The 17,336-nt window shown below is 55.8% G+C and overlaps 1 protein-coding gene across 4 annotated transcripts in view; it reads left to right on the top strand.

The window, feature by feature from the left end:
• DGKD (diacylglycerol kinase delta) overlaps positions 1–17,336 on the top strand; it is an 82,460-nt gene that overhangs the window by 33,714 nt on the left and 31,410 nt on the right. The window contains exon 1 of one of the 4 annotated variants that reach the window (XM_075528891.1): positions 12,200–12,221. The exons of the other annotated variants lie outside the window; for them this stretch is intronic. The gene's annotated coding sequence lies outside the window, so the exon portion shown is untranslated. Of the gene's footprint in view, positions 1–12,199; positions 12,222–17,336 lie in introns of those variants that run through there. 4 annotated transcript variants of the gene reach the window in all.

Below are 17,336 nucleotides of genomic sequence, written 5' to 3'. Positions count from 1 at the left end.
GGTCCGTTCTCTCCGTCAGCAGTGTCATGAAGGACAGATGCTTCCTCATGGCCACCCTGTTCCTGAAGGCAGTAAAAACCGTCCATGTTCCTGTTGTTCAGGGTCATAGGTCTTGGGAAAGACTGTTCTCACCCAACACATTTGACACCTGCAGGGCGTACCCTGATGTCTTGGATGAGCCGTGAGCACTGTGTTTCTGTGTTTGTGCTGTGCTCTCTCTCCATCGTGCTGGCTAGGGAGCGGGTCCCCTGTCCGCCCTTAGAAGTAAGACCGCGACTCATAGGACACTGACTCAGAGGCATGCCATCTGAGGCGAAAAGTGTATGCTTTTAAAGCACAGGGAATGAAGGATGATGGATGAGTGCCTGGTCTGTGTGAGGAACGGTGCTCCGAGCAGCTCCAGGACACCGGCTGCGACCTGTACAGCTCGCTCGCTCAGCTCGGGCTTCCCTCAAACCTGCCGGTCCAGAACCGCGCGGCCCTCTTGGTGGGAGGCGCACCCGCGGTCGTGGTGCCATTTGCTCCCTGCCGGTGCTCAGAACCTCCTGCCGTCGTCCGGGACTGTGACGGGGGAGGTGCTGACTCCTGGAGCCACCTCTCAACCCGGGTGTTGTCGGAGCAGGGTGCAAGCTGTGGGTCCATGAAGCTGGGTGCAGTTCAGAGAACATGCCCGAAGAACCCCCTTACATAGCAGTTCTCAACCTGTGGGTCACGACCCCTTTGGGGGCTAAACGACCCTTTCACAGGGGTTACCTGATTCATAGCAGTAGCAAAATCACAGTAATGAAGTAGCCATGAAAATAATTTTATGGTTGGGGGGTGGGGTCACCACCACATGAGGAACTGTATGAAAGGGTGGCGGCATTAGGAAGGTTGAGAATCACTGCCGTAGTAGGATGCCTCCGGCGAGCGAGGCCCCACAGGGGAGTCTTGTTCCCTCTGCAGGCTGACTGGGTGGCCCCAGCTGGCAGGACAGCGTGTCCGAGTGTGCACATGGTGCTGGTGACTGCACAGGACCGAGAAGCAGCACACAGACACACATGAAAGTTCACACGTGCTGTGCACACCCTACTGTGCGATCACTTAGTGTTTTTACTCTGGTCTTATCAAAGACGTCCACGTTTCGTGAGTCTCGCGGTGCTCATCTGGAGTCAGCCATCAGCAGGCCTTATCAGTTGATGAGTCGAGATTGACCAGGTGAACGTCACTGACGCGCTCTCAAGAAAGACGCGGCCTTTGACCGTTCGCAGGCGCAGTCTTGTCCTGCAGGGTAGCTCTGAATTGGCATCGGCCCATTGGCAGCCAGTGTGGGGTGGTGGTGTTTGTGCAGAACCCGCGTGGGGATGTGGCTCAGGTGTGGGGCTTCTAACAGCAAGGCCAGTGGTTCGAGCCCACTAGCCGCCCTTCAAGAAAAGGCATGAGGCAGTCTGCTCCTGTGAAGATGTGAAGACTCTCCCCTTGGAAACCCGAGGGCAGTTCTGGTCCATCCCGTAGGCTTGCTGTGCATCGGGTTTGGTAGCCTTCTTTCAGGAGTCCTGGTGGCATAGAATGCTCGGCTGCTAGCCTTGAAGGTTGGCAGTTCAAAGTCCCAGCCACCCCATGGGAGGGAGTTGGGCAGTGTGTGCCTTGAGAAAGCATAGCCTGCCCTCCTACGTGGCTGCGAGTCGGAATCCACTCCTTGCAGTGGGTGGTTGTCAGCCACCGCTGACCTGGCCCTGATTCACGGCGGCCTTGTGGAGCAGACAGGATGAATGGCTGCCTGTGCCCGGCCTTCATCTGTGTGCTTGAATCCGTTGTTGAGCCATCTTGTTCCTCCGTCTCCCGGAGGGAGGGGTCCTCACCCTTTCGCTGACCCTCTCCATACCTAACACGATGTTGGTCTCTCGTGATGTAAATGTGTCCAAGTCTGTCCTGCCTGCCTCCCTCCCTCCCGAGGAGCCTCCAGGAAGACCTTCCGGGCACCTGCAGTAGGAGTCCTTTAGCGTGTCCTCCACCTGTCCCACTAAAGACAGCAGGGATGAGTGTCTTAGGTCCCTAGTGGGAAGGGTTGGACCCACAGGTACTCTGAGGGGAAGGCCTTGGGAGAAGCAGCCTTTGCTGGTCACTTGCCCGTGAGGCCGTGAGCTGGAACCTCCAGTGTCCTGGGGCTCAGGCTTGCTGCCGGTCTGATCTGCAGCTGTGTTGTTGGCTCTGCGGCCTTCTGTGACTCACTCGGCCTCAGTTCACTTCCCGTGGCTTCAAGAGGCCATGTAGGACGCTTTAATGCTTCCTGGCCTGTCAGAGCTCTGATTGTTGAGTACCACACCCTTGAAAGGGGCTAAGTCTGATGTGGAAGCAAATCATTTCAAGACAATAATTTTCTGCTTTGCATTTTTTTGGGGGAGGGACTATGGTTTTTTCGTAATGAAAGGAATTTTTAATGAAATGAAAAAAATGTCTTGTGTGTGCGGGAGGGAGGTTATAAAATATTTTGATGCAGTTAGTGGGACACATGTCCAAGGAGGCTCTGCTGCTGGGCTTGGTACGGTGAGGTCCGTTTCTTCAGCTTCACGCAGTTGCACAGGCTCCCACCAGAAAGCCCCAGAGTGGAAAATGAGGGTGAACACTGAATGTCCCCTGGGTTACTAACAGACAGTGGGTGAAGTACTGTGGAGTGGAGCACCAGGAGCAAGGGAGGGCAGCCTGGGGCGGGAAGGCGTCAGAGTGCTGCGTGAGGGGCCAGGGAGCTCGGAAGGAGGGCAGGTGTTGTTTTCACCAGTCTTCTGTACCGTAGGGTCCACCCCCGTTGTAGTGGGTACACAAAACTCAGACAAAAGTCACAAAGAGTTTATCAAGGACACTGACAGGCTGTGATGCCAGTGAGAATGCTCAGGAGACAGTTCTTTTTTTTTAGGAGACAGTTCTTTATGGGGACATGTGACAAAGTTCTGTCAAGTCTGTTGATGAGTCCTGAAAGGGCATGCCACCCTGCTGGAAGCCCCCACTGGAAGACATTCAGCTCAAACTCTCTGGGTCAGCAAACCCAGCTCCCTGAATTAAGGGCCTAGAAGCACCCCACTCCAGCAAGCCTCAGCCCACAGGCACTCAAACTCCACTGTAAGGACCAATTAAGCACCCAGCAGCACCCCACTCCACAAGGCAGCCTCCTGCACAAAAGCACTCAGCTCTATGGGAAGTCTATTCCCTGTCCCACGCTCAGCTCCTGGCTCTGCTGCTGCTCCTCTGATGTTATACCCAGGTGGTGCACTGCACAGGGCAGGATCGCGGGCTCAGAGGACACGCTCCACTCCTGGCTTTTGCTGGGAATGAGTTTCCTCTTCCAGCTTCTCAGAGGGCTCATTTCATACCCAGCCGGATGGCACCCCAGTGAGTCCTGTTCACAATTACTCACAGGTAAATCTTACCAGAATCTTCCCGTATTTTGGTGGGAGTTAGACTTTGGCTGAAAGAGCCACTCTAACTCACTGCCCCTGTAGAACTGAGGAGTGCACAGAATGAAGGGAGCAGCGTTGGGCCCTGGCCTTATTTTTGCATTTCAGGAAAGCGGGCCCACATGGTGGGGACAGCCTTTACCTAAAGGCAGGCTTCGGTGTCAGTTGGATGGAGAGTGTTGGGTCTGTACAGGTGTCTCGAGTGCCACCTCCTCACCACAGCACACAAGATCCAGGGAACACACATGCCATCCGTAGTATTGCTGCTGGCTTTCTGCTCCCATAAAGAGTTAGTCTTGGAAACCCATAGGGGAGCTCTGTCTTGTTCTGGAGGGTGGCTGTGAGTTGGTTTGTTGTTTTTTTTTAATTGCCGTTAGCAGCTAGAATTCGCATCCTGTGTCAGACTTAGCAAGTGCCTATAGACCTGGCCGTGGAAAACAACAGAGACGTCTGCTCTCACTCTGGAGACCAGAGACCGGAAACCAGGTGTCTCTAGAGGCCCTGGGGAGCGGCCCTCCCTCCCCTCTTCCTGCCTCTGGTGGCTTCTGGAGTCCCTTGCCCCTGTGTCTGCACCTCTGCAGTCTCTGTCTCCCCCTGTGCCTTCTATCCCACACAAGAGAGCGTGTCCATTTTTAGGAATTTCAGAGGAGTTCAAATGAGGCCCATTTGATAAACTGGCTATCTATAGTTTATTGCCCTTCTAGCCAAAGTCCCACCAAACGACCTTTCCCTGCATGCGCCTGGTAAGGTGTGGGGGCAGGAGGAGGGGGAGATACTGATAGGTTTCAGAGGAGCGTGTCCTCTGGACCTGAGAGCCCCCCTTAGTGCACCTTCTCGATCCAGCAGACAGCCACAACACGAGAGGAGCAGCGGGCCAGGAGGCAGAGCATGGAACAGAGCGCTGGGCTTCTCCACCCATGGAGCAAGTGAAGCTGAGTGCCTTGTGCAGGAGGCTGGCTTGCAGAGTGAGGTGCCTTTGGGCACTTCCTTGGAGCTGGGTGCCTGTGCGCCGAGGCTGACTGGAATGAGGTGCCTCTGGGCTCTTAATTCAGGGAGATGGTTTGCTGACCCACGGAGCTTGAGCTGAATGCCCTTGGATTGAGACTTCCAGCAGTGTGGTATGTCCTTTTGGTAGTTAGCAGCCGACTTGACAGAACTTTGTAACATGTCCTGATAACCTACCCCGAGCATTTCTCATGGCATCACAACTCGTTTAAGTTCCTTAATTAGCCCCGTAGCCTTGGATTTTGTCTGTGAGTTTTACGTAACCATTGCAATGGATATTAGAAACTAGAGAGAGAGAACATCTCAGTTTTCACCTGTAACAGAAGAGTAGGTGGCAGGAAGGACTTACTGTCTTTAAGAGTTATGGGATCATCATGGATTGAAAACATGGGAATGCCTTGTTTAAAGGAATGCCAAATAGGATGGAAAATTTGGGCAACCAAATCCAACGCCATGACTCGACTCCGGTGCACAGTGACTCTGTCTGCGCACTCTGTGACTGTGCGTCTCTACAGGACAGAGAGCCTCATCTTTCTCCATTAGTGCCGCTGACGGTTTTGAACCACTGAACTGGCAGTTCAAGGTCCACCGCTTGTCCTACAGTGCCTCTAGGACTCCTTTGAAAATCCCGGTGCCCTTATAAAGCTCTAGAGGAGCTCTGGTTGCATAGTGGTTACCAGTTGGGCTGCTCACTGCAAGGTTGACAGTTTGAAGTCACCAGCCGCTCTGCAGGACAAAAAAACCAGGGCTTTCTACTCCCCTAAAGAGTACCAGTCTGGGAAACCCACTGGGGCAGTTCTACCCTGTCCTACAGCCGACATTCACTCAATGGTAATTTTTACTTGTTTGATGTTTTTTGCTGGGGCGTTTAAAGTAAAAAGCCAGTCAGTGGTGGACTTTAGTAATGGTCGTCGTTGTGTGAAGCTTGTCCCTGACGTCGCCATGCCGTTCGAGTGTTGAGTGAATGCATTCTCTTTAACAGACCTGTGGCGCACGGCACAGTTTGAGGTACACGCGAATGTAATACACTGCACTTTTTAAAAAGCTGCTGCGGTCTGCTTCCCATGGGGCCCTTTGGGGGAGGACCCGGGACCCTGGTCAGATTCAAACCGGGTTTTCTCCCGGGTCTGTTCAGAGCACAGCCCTCGGCCAGGCACTTGGGCTCGGGGAGAGGGAGGGAGAGCTCTGTGCAGTGTGTGGGGGCCTCGTGCCCCTCCCGTGGCAGCCAGTGGAGGCCTGTCCTGTCCCCTTCCGCAGAACCTTTCTCATCCCTGACCGCAGGCATGTGACCGCAGCTGCTCTTGCTTTTCCCAGGCCCACGGTCCCGTAGCACGAGGCGCAGCCCTCACTGTGACAAACACCCTGTCCCTTCCTCCTTGGCAGGGTGCCAAGTCAGACCAGCACCTGGGACTGTGAGCGGAACTGGGGAGCAACTGCAGAGGAGAGTGAGCCCCCCGCCCCCAAGCCATGCCTCATACCCTCGCTGCACACTCTGCTCACAGAACCAGCGGGCTTGTCCAAAGGCAGTGAGGACGCCAAGACGTCCCAGGAGCAGGAGCTCCAGGCTCCCAGAGTAGCTCAGGCCCACAGCGTCAGGTGCTACACCTGAGTCCCGAAGCCAGGCTGTGAGGGATGGCCCGGATGTAGTGTCTGTGTTCCCATTGGTGGGGTGGGGATGGCCAGCTTGGTCTCGGTCATCAGGCACATTGAAGCTGTTTTCCCAGGGCTGCTGTGTTACAGAGGTGCGCTTCTGGCACGGCAGATAAGAGTTCAGGCTACCAACCCAATGGCCCGCAGCAGTTAGACCCACCCGCTGTGGCGTGGGCCACCAGCAAGAACATAGTCTTAGTATGGCCCTGTGTGTGTGTGTGTACACGTGCGTACTTGTTGCTGGGCTTTACAAACGTCAGAGGACATTTTTAAGAAGACAGCTGGAAGACTGTAGTCCTTTCATAAGGAAACTCTTTAACCCTTAACTCACGGTCATCGAGTCAGTTCACACTCATGCGACCCTCTAGGACAGGGCAGAACTGCTCCTGTGGGTTTCCCAGACTGTCACTGTTTCCAGGAGGAGAGTGCCTCCTCTTTCTCCCTCGGAGCAGCTGGTGGTTTTGAACTGCTGACCTGGTGGTTGCCACCACACTCGTCACTACTCTGCTTCCTCTTCTGTAAGGAAAAGTGTTATCTAACCAAGAGGACCATGTGAGAAGGGCATGGATTTGAAGGAATGGTCTTGGAAGAGGTGTGGGAAATTGGGGGCTGAAGTCACTCCCTCTTCACAGCATGCTTTGGTAAAGGTGCCAGGAGGTGTGAGCCAATTCCTGGCCTCCTCTTTCCTGTACGCTCAGAAGGGAAATTACAATGACCATATACTACCACCTCGAGACAAATAGTGCTTTCCTGCCCTGGAATAAGAGCCTGGTCTGTCAGCGTGGAGAGTGGCGGGGTCTACTTCCCTGAGACGACCGAGACAGCCCCTGATGCCTGGGCTGGAGACTAGGCCACTGACTGACTTGGCTCTCCCCACCCCCTCCACAAGGAGGACATGGCTTGAAATATAAACTCTGAAAAGAAAAAGGGGCCACTTCGTGCCACCCTACTTGAAAACCCCAAATCAAGAGGAGCTGTTGTTAGCTAGTTCTGTCCAGAGGTGAGGTGGAGCAGGGTGGCATAGAGCCTGCCAGAAAGATGCGGGCACTGGCGCTGGGCAGTGTGGCCAGGGCAGCCGCAGCTCCCTGCTGAGCTTTTTGCCACAAGAACTTGGTGTGTGTTAGGGCGCTGTCTTGGCTGCCCACTGTCCACTTGCCACCATGGACAGAAGAGGGGAGCTCAGTGTGCACACACACATGGAGGCAAAGGCTGGTTTACCCAGGACACTGCCGTCCGCACATCAGCGGAGACACACACACACACACACACACACACACACACACACACTCACACGGAGGCAAAGGCTGGTTTACCCAGGACACTGCCGTCTGCACAGCAGCGGTCTGAGCCCACCAGTCACTCTGAGAGACAGAAGAGACTGTCTCCTAGAGACTGACCACCTTGGAAACCCACAGAGGCAGTTTGGTGGCACACAGAGCTCCTGTGAGTTGGAATTGCCTCGATGGCAGCGAGTTTAGTTAGTTTTCTTTTTCTTTTTTTAATCTTTTGTGCCCACATTCCCTGGCAAAATCTTTCCTGGCTTGGCTGATGGGCCGTATGGTCACCATTCAGAGAGAAGTTCTCGCTGTTCTTTGGAGAACATTCCAGTTCACTAAAATAGTTTGACCTTAAAAATTCTTTTACGACTTCACTTGAGGTGTAATTTCAAGGGCATAATTTAGTGAGTTTTGACGTGTGCCTATAAACTTATCTCCACCGTGGAGAACAAACATCCTACCCCACCCCCTGAAGGTCTCCTGGTCATCGTCCTCCCGACACCCTCTCCAGACACATGGGCTGTGCTCTCCCACTGCAGGCTGGTTCTCATGTGTTGGAATTCTCCATCAGTGCAGGGAAACAATGCATGCTTCTTCACTGTGTAGCTTCCTTCAGCAGCGGTGTGCTGTGGAAGGCTCTGTGTTGGGGGTATTCATAATTTGTTCCTTTTAATGTGTGTGTGTGTGTGTGTGTGTGTGTGTGTGAGTGAAAGTCTACTGTATGGCCAGCCCACAGTTGTTCGGTGGGCATTGGTACTTCCTGGTTTGGGCCGCCTTCCTGTCCCTGTCTGGTGTGCCCCTCGGTTCATTAGTTCCTTGGGGCTGCAGGAACACCACTCTGTAAGAGAGTGCAGTGTCCTGGAGACCAGGAGCCTGAATTCGAGGGTCAGTGGGGCCCTGCTCTCTCTGCAGAGCCCTGAGCCCCCCAGCCACTCTGAGGGAGGAGAAATCTGGGGGTCTGTCCCCATAATGCTTCCATAAGCCTGAGGCTGCTGAGTCCCTTTTGACTCGGGAACCCTGTAGGACAGGGTTTCCCCCGCGGTCAGTATTCATGGAAGCAGACGGCCACCCCTCACACACCTCAGCCCAGGGCTTCACCTCTGTGCCACTAGCCTGGGAAGCCCCGTGGGGCAGTTCTCTGTGCTCCAGGCTTGCTGTGAGGTGGAACGGGCCATGGACGACCCTCCCGTCTCGGAGAAGGTAGGCCATTGTTGCCTTGTCTCTTTTGGCAGCCCTGGGTGCTTCTTGGCTTCGCGGTGGCGGCTTGGGTGGGTGGCCAACAAGCTTCCTGTCATGTAGGATGAGGACCACCCACCCCATTCCACTGTGGCCTCAAGTTAACTGTGACGCCTGCAGCATTCTTTCATTGTCATGGAATTAAGTGTCTCCAGTTTCTCCTCGTCCTTCTAACCATCCATCCATCGGTCCACTGTGTCAAGCACATTTGTACGTATGCTGCCATCATCATGTTCAAAATCTGTTCTTTTGAGCCCTCCCACGAACCCTTGACAAATGATAAATGATGATGATTTTCATATCTTACAGTCTGCTGTCTCCCTTCACCCGTGTTTCTGTTGTTCGTCGTCCTGGGTGGGGGAGGTTATCCGTGGATCACTGCGATCGGTTCCCCCTTTCTCCCCACACCTTCCCTTCCCTTCACGGGGTCGCTGCCCCATTGCTGTTCCCGAGGTTTGTCAGTCCTGGAGTCCCTGTGTTGCGAGCTCTCCTCGGCACCAGTGAGCATGCTCTGGTCTAGCCAGATTTGTAAGGTAGAACTGGGGTCCTGGTAGTGCAGGGGCGGCAGGAAGCATTAAAGCACCAGAGGAATGGTGTGCGTTTCGTCAGTGCTATGCTGCACCCTGCCTGTCTTAGGACCCCTCTGTGAGGTGACCTCCCCTTGCAGGCTTCTTTTTTAAGAGAACCCCTGTGGTGCAGTGGTTATGGGTTGGGCTGTGATCCGTGAGGTCAGCAGTTCTAAACCACCAGCAGCTCTGAGGGAGAAAGACTGGGCTTTCTACTCCCATAAGCAGTTTCAGGCTGGGAAACCTGCAGGGGCTCGCGTGAGTCAACACTGACTCCATGACCATGAGCTGGAAGGGACAGTCGCCTGCGGCCCAGTCAGAGAGACCGCTTCCTGTGCTGTCTTCTGGAGTCTTGGGGAGTGGGGCTACATGGGCGGTGGTTAATGGTTGTGGTGTGTACGGTTCTCTAGTCCCCTTTGTCGAGACCTGTGGCCGCATGTGTGGGGCTGCTTCCAGGCTGCTCAGCGGGTCTGCTGGTCTGCGCATGTCCACTCTTCCAGTGGCACCACGCGTGCTGTGTACTCAGTCAGACCTGGTGGGACAAGTGCCCCTAGCTCTGCGTCCTACGTAGTTCTCTATCAGCCCCCAAACCAGCTCTCCCGTGCCCAGAGAACACTGCCCACTGGGCTCTTGATCGGAACAGCTCTGGTTCTAGAGCTTGGGGGCTCCAAACTCTCCGCCTAGGAGTCGATGCGGACTCACAGTGACCCTAGAGGACAGGGTGGACGTGGCACATGGGCTTCCGAGACTGAGACCCTGTCAGGGAGTAGACAGCCTTGCCCCTCCACGGGCACCTGGTGGTCTCCACCTGACCACCCGACCAGTCAGGGTGTTCTCGCCACAGTGACTCTGGGGGGGCGGGGGTGGGGGGGCAGCGTGGAACTCGGCCCCTTACGGTCGGGCCTGCATCCCAGCCCATGCTTCAGGTCAGTGTTCTAGCTCCTGGCCTCCCTCATAGTTGCCAGCGTAGAGAGCGCGAATCATCTCTGAGGGGTTTCAGTTTTGGTTTTTGTGGTCTTCTTAAAATGAATGGAATTAAAAAAAAATATATATATATATGCATACGTATGTATATATACACATGCCTATTTTCATTTCCTAATTTCTGTGCTGCTCATCTATAAAACATATAACCGGGTTTTGTGGCTTTGCGAAATCTGCCCGTTTGCCCTAGTACGTTGCTGTGTGCATTCTCCAGGGAGTAAGCCACTGTTGGCTGCAGTGGCCGATAAGGCCCCTGGGGGTGGGGGAGGTGCTGGAATGACCCAAGGGGCTGCAAAGCTATACCTGCATGTACTCCTGGGCGGCAGGTCAGAGTACAAAAGTTTGGATTGTCAGGGGTATGGCGGGTGGGGGTAGGGCCATTTTTTTCTCCCCAGATACATTTGAGAACGCATGCTCTAGGTGCATGGCCCTCCCATCTGCAGAGAGATGGTCACCCTTCTTTCTGGCCAGCCCCTGGGCCTGTTCTCCGTCCTCGCCGGCCTCTGTGCTAGGAGCAGCGGGGACAGCAGGACTCCCACGCTGGCTTTTCGTCTCACCCGGAAACACTTGAGCTACTCACCACTGAATGTGAAGCCAGGGGCGCGACCTTTTGGGGAAGCCCTTCCAGCATTTGGAGACTTTTTGTTGCTGTCTGAGTCTATACCGGAAGGTCTTGTGCGTGACTCTCCTTCTCTGTTTGGTTGAGGCAGGGAGACCCCGGGCAGGTTTGTAGATGCCTTTCCAGGCTGGACTCTGACCCACCCGGCTGTGCTGTATTGAGCGGTGCTGATTCTCTTTGCCATTGGTTGAGGGGGTTTGTGTCTGTAGCCACAAGTGGTTTGGGGCTCTAGTTGCCTCCCTCCCTTTCCCCTCTCTCCGTCCCTCCCTCCTGTTGGTCCTCTCTTTCTAAATGTACATATCCCCTTCGAGGGCAGAGCACATGCCCGCCATCCCTCTGTCTCTGTGGGGCCAGGGGATCCCCCTGGGGATTGTTTCTGGCAGCGCCCTGATGGCACATTGGGTTGTTGTTGACCACAAGGTCAGTGGTTCAAACCCATGCGCCACTCCATGGGAGAAAACTGAGGCTGCCCACTTCCATAAAAGTGTACCATCTGGGAAACCCTACGGGGGTACTTCTACTCTGCCCTCTCCTGTCGCCGTGAGCCCACTGGACAGCAGTGAGTCTGGTTTGTGGACACCCCCCCACCCCCAGTAACAGCACATGAAGCCCCTGCCCTTTTGTACAAAGTCAAGTGTTCTTTCTTTAAGGCTCCATGCTCACTTCTTATGTCCTTTCTGTTGTTAGAACGGCTCTGGTGTTTGGAGTAAGGGGCAATGCTGTGTGTTAGGCATTGTCGGGCTGCTCACCGCAAGGCTGGCAGTTGAAACCCACCATCTGCTGCGAAGGTGGGCAGTGTCTCATCCTGGTCCCTGAGAACGACGTGAAGGGACCTGCCACTAACAGAGAACTCCCCGTCACGGTCCTCCTGCTCCTCTGAGCCCGCTACCTGGAGTTTAACCCCGAGTTCCCCAAGCTTGCTCTCCCGGATGCCCAGGACCCCTGCCTTGCCCAGGACTGCCCTGGGACCGTGAGGGCTGCTCTTGGGGTGACCCTGTCTCTGGAGGCACGTTGAGAAATGACGCTGTGTGCGGGCCGGACAGCTCTCCGAGGCTTGTTTGTGTGGCCGGGCTATTTCTGGGTCTCCGGGTGTCCTGTGAGGAAGTCCGCTGCCCTGCATGCCCAGCTGTGTGAGTGCTCTGCGCGGGGCGGCTCGCGGTGCAGCGACGTGCGCCGGCATCTGGGCGGCAGGATGTGAGTAAGAGGAAGTGACAGATTGCCCAGGCCAGATGCTCACCCAGCCGCGGTGACAGCCCTGCAGACCGAGAGCTATATTTAGCTGGGTCCTCCCTTGCTCCGGCCCAGCCTCCTCTGTCCCCATGTCCTCTTTTGGTCAGTGACTGCATTGTGAGACTAGTTTGTTCTCCAGTCTCCCCGGCCTGTTTCGGGCACTCCACAGGTGCTGCCCACCGACTTGAGAGCTGCAGCTGCGCCCCGTCCATTCTGATGCAGTGTGAGTGGGGGGCAGGTGGGGACGAGGCCAGGCAGCAGGTAAGGGCGCCCAGTGCCCTCGCAGCTCAGGCCTGCGAGGCTGTGGGGTCATGGTGGACAGCGAGAGGCTATAGGGTGATAGGTGAACATGGGAGATTGTGGGGTCATGGGTGGACAAGGAGACTGACTGGGGTCACGGGTGGACATGGGAGACCAGGATCATGAGTGGATGTGGGGACACTAAGATGAAGGATGGACAAGACCCTGGAGGTGGCTGGGGTGTGTCTGGAGGAGAAGGAGGGGTCCTGACATTCAAAGGTTGCAGGCCAGGCTGTGTCTTCCCCACATGCCCATGCATGAGCAACAGCCTCTGGTCCCCTCACCTGGCCAGACAGAGCAGGGCCAGGTGGGATGGGCTTCTCTGAGTTGAGCTCCCTGCTTCATCCCAGCACTCCCTGCAGACCCCGAGAGGCGGGCAAGCCTGCATGGCGCCGTCCTCTACAGACCGCTGGAGGCGGGCAGGCGTCTGTCCGTGTGTCTGTCTCTGCACCCACTGGGGGCTTTGGGCAGGCCTGCTTCCATTCTGACTCAGGCTGGAGGGTGGAAGTTCGGGATGTGCCTTCAGCAGGATCCTTCCTCCTCTCCCTGCCTTGAGGCAGCCCTGGGCCCCTTGGCGCACAGTGGCCGATGTCCCTCTGTGTCTCCTTCTCAAGTTCAGGACACCAAAGAGATGGGATTTGGACGCACCCTTTCATGTACTGATGCCTTCTTCAAAGACCCTGTTTCTAAACAAGGCCATGTTCACTGGACGTCTGCACTGGGAGAGAAGACCTGCTTGGTGGTCCCTTAAGCCTCTGTTGGAAGGGCCCAGTCGGCAGCACCCTTCTAACACGGGTTCCCAAAGCTTCCACAGCCTCGCTCTCATACCGCTCAGCCAGCCGCTCCCCACCCAGGCCTCTCCTGCAGGGTGGGACTTGAGAGTTGAGTGCAGATGGGCTATGCCCTCATGGAGGCCGAAGGCCAGGGCTGAGGGGAGCAGAACACCCGCACACGTGGGTTGTCCGAGTGAATGATCCCCAGCCGAGGTCCTCGCTTTGACCGCCTCCTTCCATCAGGCTGAGCTGCACACACCAGGCAAGGCTCTCTGTCCTCCGATTCTGGCTCGGGCACCCTAGCACCCGTTCCAGAGCATTGGCTATGTATGGGAGTTGTTATGGGGTCCCCAGAGGCACAGTGGTTAACACACTGGGCTGATAACTGAAAGACCACGAGCCGCTCCGAGGGGGAAAGGTGCCCCACTCTGAGATGTCCCACTCTGAGAGCCCACACTCTGTGAAGCCCCTGTTCTGTGGGGTGTCTGCGCGCGAGTGAGCGGCATTTGGCTGGGTGGCAGTGAGCTGGATGGATGGCTTCACACAGTGACAGAAAGAGCCTCTGTATAAACCCCTCATGGCTGTGGGTGTTGGGGATGCCCTTCGCAGACCCCTCCCAAGCCTCTCCCCTCTCCCTGACGGCCCCGCCACTCAGTTTGGTGTGTGCTCTCTATGTTCTTGTTCCATTCTGTTTTCAGATACGTGCACTGTGTGTGTGTGCGTGTGTGTGTGCGCCACCGCGGCGCTTCCCCAGGTCTTCACCCGCCGTGAACAGTGCTAGGCACCGGAGTCTCTGTGTTTTTATTTATTATTATTATTATTTTAAATCACTTTTTTGGGGGCTCTTACAGCTCTTATCACAATCTGTACATCCATCCATTGTGTCAAGCACATTTGTACATATGTTGCCATCATCATTCTCAAGACATTTTCTTTCTACTTGAGCCCTTGGTATCGGCTCCTCATTTTCCTCGTCCCTCTCCGCTCCCCCTTCCCCCATGAACCCTTGATAATTTATAATTTTTTTTCATGTCTTATACCAACCGCTGTCTCCCTTCACCTATTTTTCTGTTGTCTGTCTCCCGGGAGGGGATTATATGTATATCATTGTTGTCAGTTGCCTCTTTGTCCCCCCACTTTCCCGGTATTGCTGCTCTCATTATTGGTCCTGAGGGGTTGATCTGTCCTGGATTCCCTGTATTTCAAGCTCTTACCTGTACTGGTGTGCATGCTCTGGTCTAGCCAGATTTGTAAGGTAGGATTGGGGCCATGATAGTGTGCGTGTGTGTGTGTGTGTGTGTGTGTGTGTAAGCATTAAAGAACTAGAGGGAAGTTATATATTTCAACAGTGCTATACTGCCCCCTGACTGACTGGTCTCTTCCTGTGACCCTTCTGTGAGGGGACGTCCAATGGTCTACAGATGGGCTTTGGGTCTCCCCCTCAATCACATCGATAGGATTTTTCCGGGTCTTTGATGCCTGATCCCTGATCCCATTGACACCTTGTGGCCCCACAGGCTGGTGTGCTTCTTCCATGTGGGCTTTGTTGCTTCTGAGCTAGATGGCCGCTTGTTTACCTTCTAGCCTTTAAGAACCCAGATGCTCTGTCTTTTGAGAGCCGGGTCTGTGTTTCTCAGGGAAGAGCTGCGGGATGAGGCATTGTGAAGCTGCCCTCCCATCTCCCCAGGGGGGTGCAGTGTGAGCGACTCCTCTCCCCACAGCCCCTTTGAGATTTCAGAGTGTAGCAGGACTCAAGACAGCGGCCGTGGCCCTGGTGGGAGTAGGTGCAGGCCTGACCACAAGGGACGAGGAGCTTGGGACTGAGGAGCAGACCCCCAGCCCGTCTAGCGTCTAGCTGGAACTCTCCGTCCCGCCCGAGTTCTTCTTTCCCTCCTCGTGCTGGCCGCAGGGTGCCACTGTCCGCTCCCTCTGTCTCTGGCGCCATGCCCTCTGTGTCCCGAGCCCCTTTGGACTGTGCTCTCGGGTCCAGCCCTGCACTGGACACCTTTGTCTCCTGGCGGGGCCTCTCGGGGCCTCCAGCCAGCTCTCGGCCAGCACAGTGCTCTCTCCCCGAGGCAGCTGTGCCAGCCACACCCCTCCCACCAGGGGAAACACCCGAGTTTTCCTCACTGCCTAGTTCCTCTGTGGGGCTCCCCCACTTTCTCTGCCCCATCCCCTCCCCACCTCATCCCTGTCACACCTTCTACCTGGCTACCTTTTTATTTGTTTCTTATTCTCACCAGTGAGTTCCTACACCCCATTTGGTGTGTGCTGAGGAGCTGGGACCATGTTCCTTTGCCCCCAGGAGGGAAACCCTGAGGATTTCCTTCTGAGAGCAGAGGGTGGCCTGGCACCAGAGCTGGGAGGGGTGAAGCCTGGGCGTTTGCTGTCAGTGGTCAGGTGACTGTGCCAGCAGCCAGCACTCAGGGACCATGTAAGCACTCACGCATGCACGCATGCGGCAGAAGGTCTCTGGGCAGGAGGCTTGGAGGCAGCTGTTTTCTGGGCACTTGCCCCATGGGTTTCTCTGCGGGGTGCACCCTGCTCTTGACAGTGAGAACGGCACTGTGTACACCTCACAGGAAGTGACTGCCGTGCGAGGGCGGGGATCCTGTGACCCCATTGTCCCTGCACTGCTGGTGCCCTGGCCAAAGCTGCATCGATGGCTCAGGCTGAGTTGTGTCTGGGAGCAAATCCTGCCATCTCTGCTCCCAGGTGGGGGGCCCAACTTCCCCAGCCCGAGGGCATGGCAGGTGGTACCCCTGTTTGTGCTCTCACACTGCCCGAGCAGCACAGCTTTCTCCACCCAGTTGTCTGGGAGCCTTTGCTCAACTCCCACGACCCATTTGGTGACATTGCACGCTGACAGCTTTGGACGTTGGGTGAGCACCTGCGTCCTCCTGGGTGCAGGCTCCTCAGATGAGCTCTCTGCCGAGTCCCACCCAGATATCTGCCCCTGTGTTCTCTGCTGAACCTGTAAGGAGTTTTGCCTGGGGAGGGGACATTGATACAGTGGGGACCCAGAACTTTCCCACCCAGAGACCTGCCCTCTTTCCCCAGACAGCCCTTCACCTGTTCTCCTGCCAGTGTGCTCTCTGTTCAGGAACAGAGCCAGACCATGCCTATGTGACCAGTCAGGTCACCGGGGAAGTCAAGGAGGATGTTGCATGTCCCTGTGGCAGAGGTACCGTGAGACTCGCAGTTTATCCAGCAGTCCACCCGTCAAAGACCTCTGGTGGTTGCCGGTTTGGGCCAGTTATGGCTGAGTTTGCGTACAGGTTTCTCCATTTCTCTGGGACCAGGATCCAGGAGTGTGCTTCCTGGTGGTAGGAGGGGCTCCCCAGACCCAGCTGCCAGAGTCCTCTTTCTCTCCCCACGCACTCTCCGAAGCCCCCTCCGGGGTAGTTCTTGACAAGGAATTACCACCACTTTTCTCAGACCCCTCCAGAGCTTTGAGGCGAGGGTACTTCCCAGCACAGGACTCGCAAGCCCAAGTCCAGCGACAGGCTCGAAGGGCTCTTCCGCACCGACCAGATGGGATAAAGGTGGTTAGCATGTGCAAGTCAACCTACGTGACTCAGCATCCTAATCGGGAAGGGGGATGGAGCCGTTGAATACTCAGTGGATGTGGATAAGGCATTTGACGAAAACCCAACACGTTGTCATTATAGAAAGACGCCCCCACGAGAAGGAATAGAGAGGGACTTCCTCAGCTCAGTCCGTTAAAGGACCTTGTGACCTCAGCGCGTCATGGAATAACCCACAGAGCAAGAGCAGGACAACAGACGTAGCTCTTGTCCCTTACTGTCCCCGTCCTCCTGGAGGCTCTAGCCAGGCAGTCGGGTGAGGGCAAGGAGATAAACCCTAACAAACGACACGCTCTGGCTTGCGTGTCTAGAACACTCTCGCTGCTCCACAGGTAACTGCAAGGGCCAGGGAAAGCCAGCAGGCTGGGGGCATGTGGCCAGTGCACAGACAGCAGCGGTTTCCCTGCACAGTCAGAAGGGATCACTGCCGCCCCTGCACCAGCCCCACAAGCGTCCTTCCGTTGGAGCCCATTCATGGGACCCCGGTGCCAGCCCATCCTGGCCAAGGTGTGGATGAGCCCCTCTGCTGAGGAGCCGGGTTTAAAAGGCGACTTGTTCTGCGTGTCCCCCGAGGGGAAGGCCACAGAGACAGGAAGCAGATGTAGTGCGTTAGCTGCCAAGAGCGGAGCGCGCGGGCTACGGGTGGGGAGGGACTGCCAAATGGGTGCGGACTTCTTT

This window comes from Tenrec ecaudatus, chromosome 13 (genome assembly GCF_050624435.1).
Source record: "Tenrec ecaudatus isolate mTenEca1 chromosome 13, mTenEca1.hap1, whole genome shotgun sequence".
NCBI lineage: Eukaryota > Metazoa > Chordata > Mammalia > Afrosoricida > Tenrecidae > Tenrec > Tenrec ecaudatus.
This window is presented reverse-complemented; position numbering and strand designations above follow the sequence as displayed.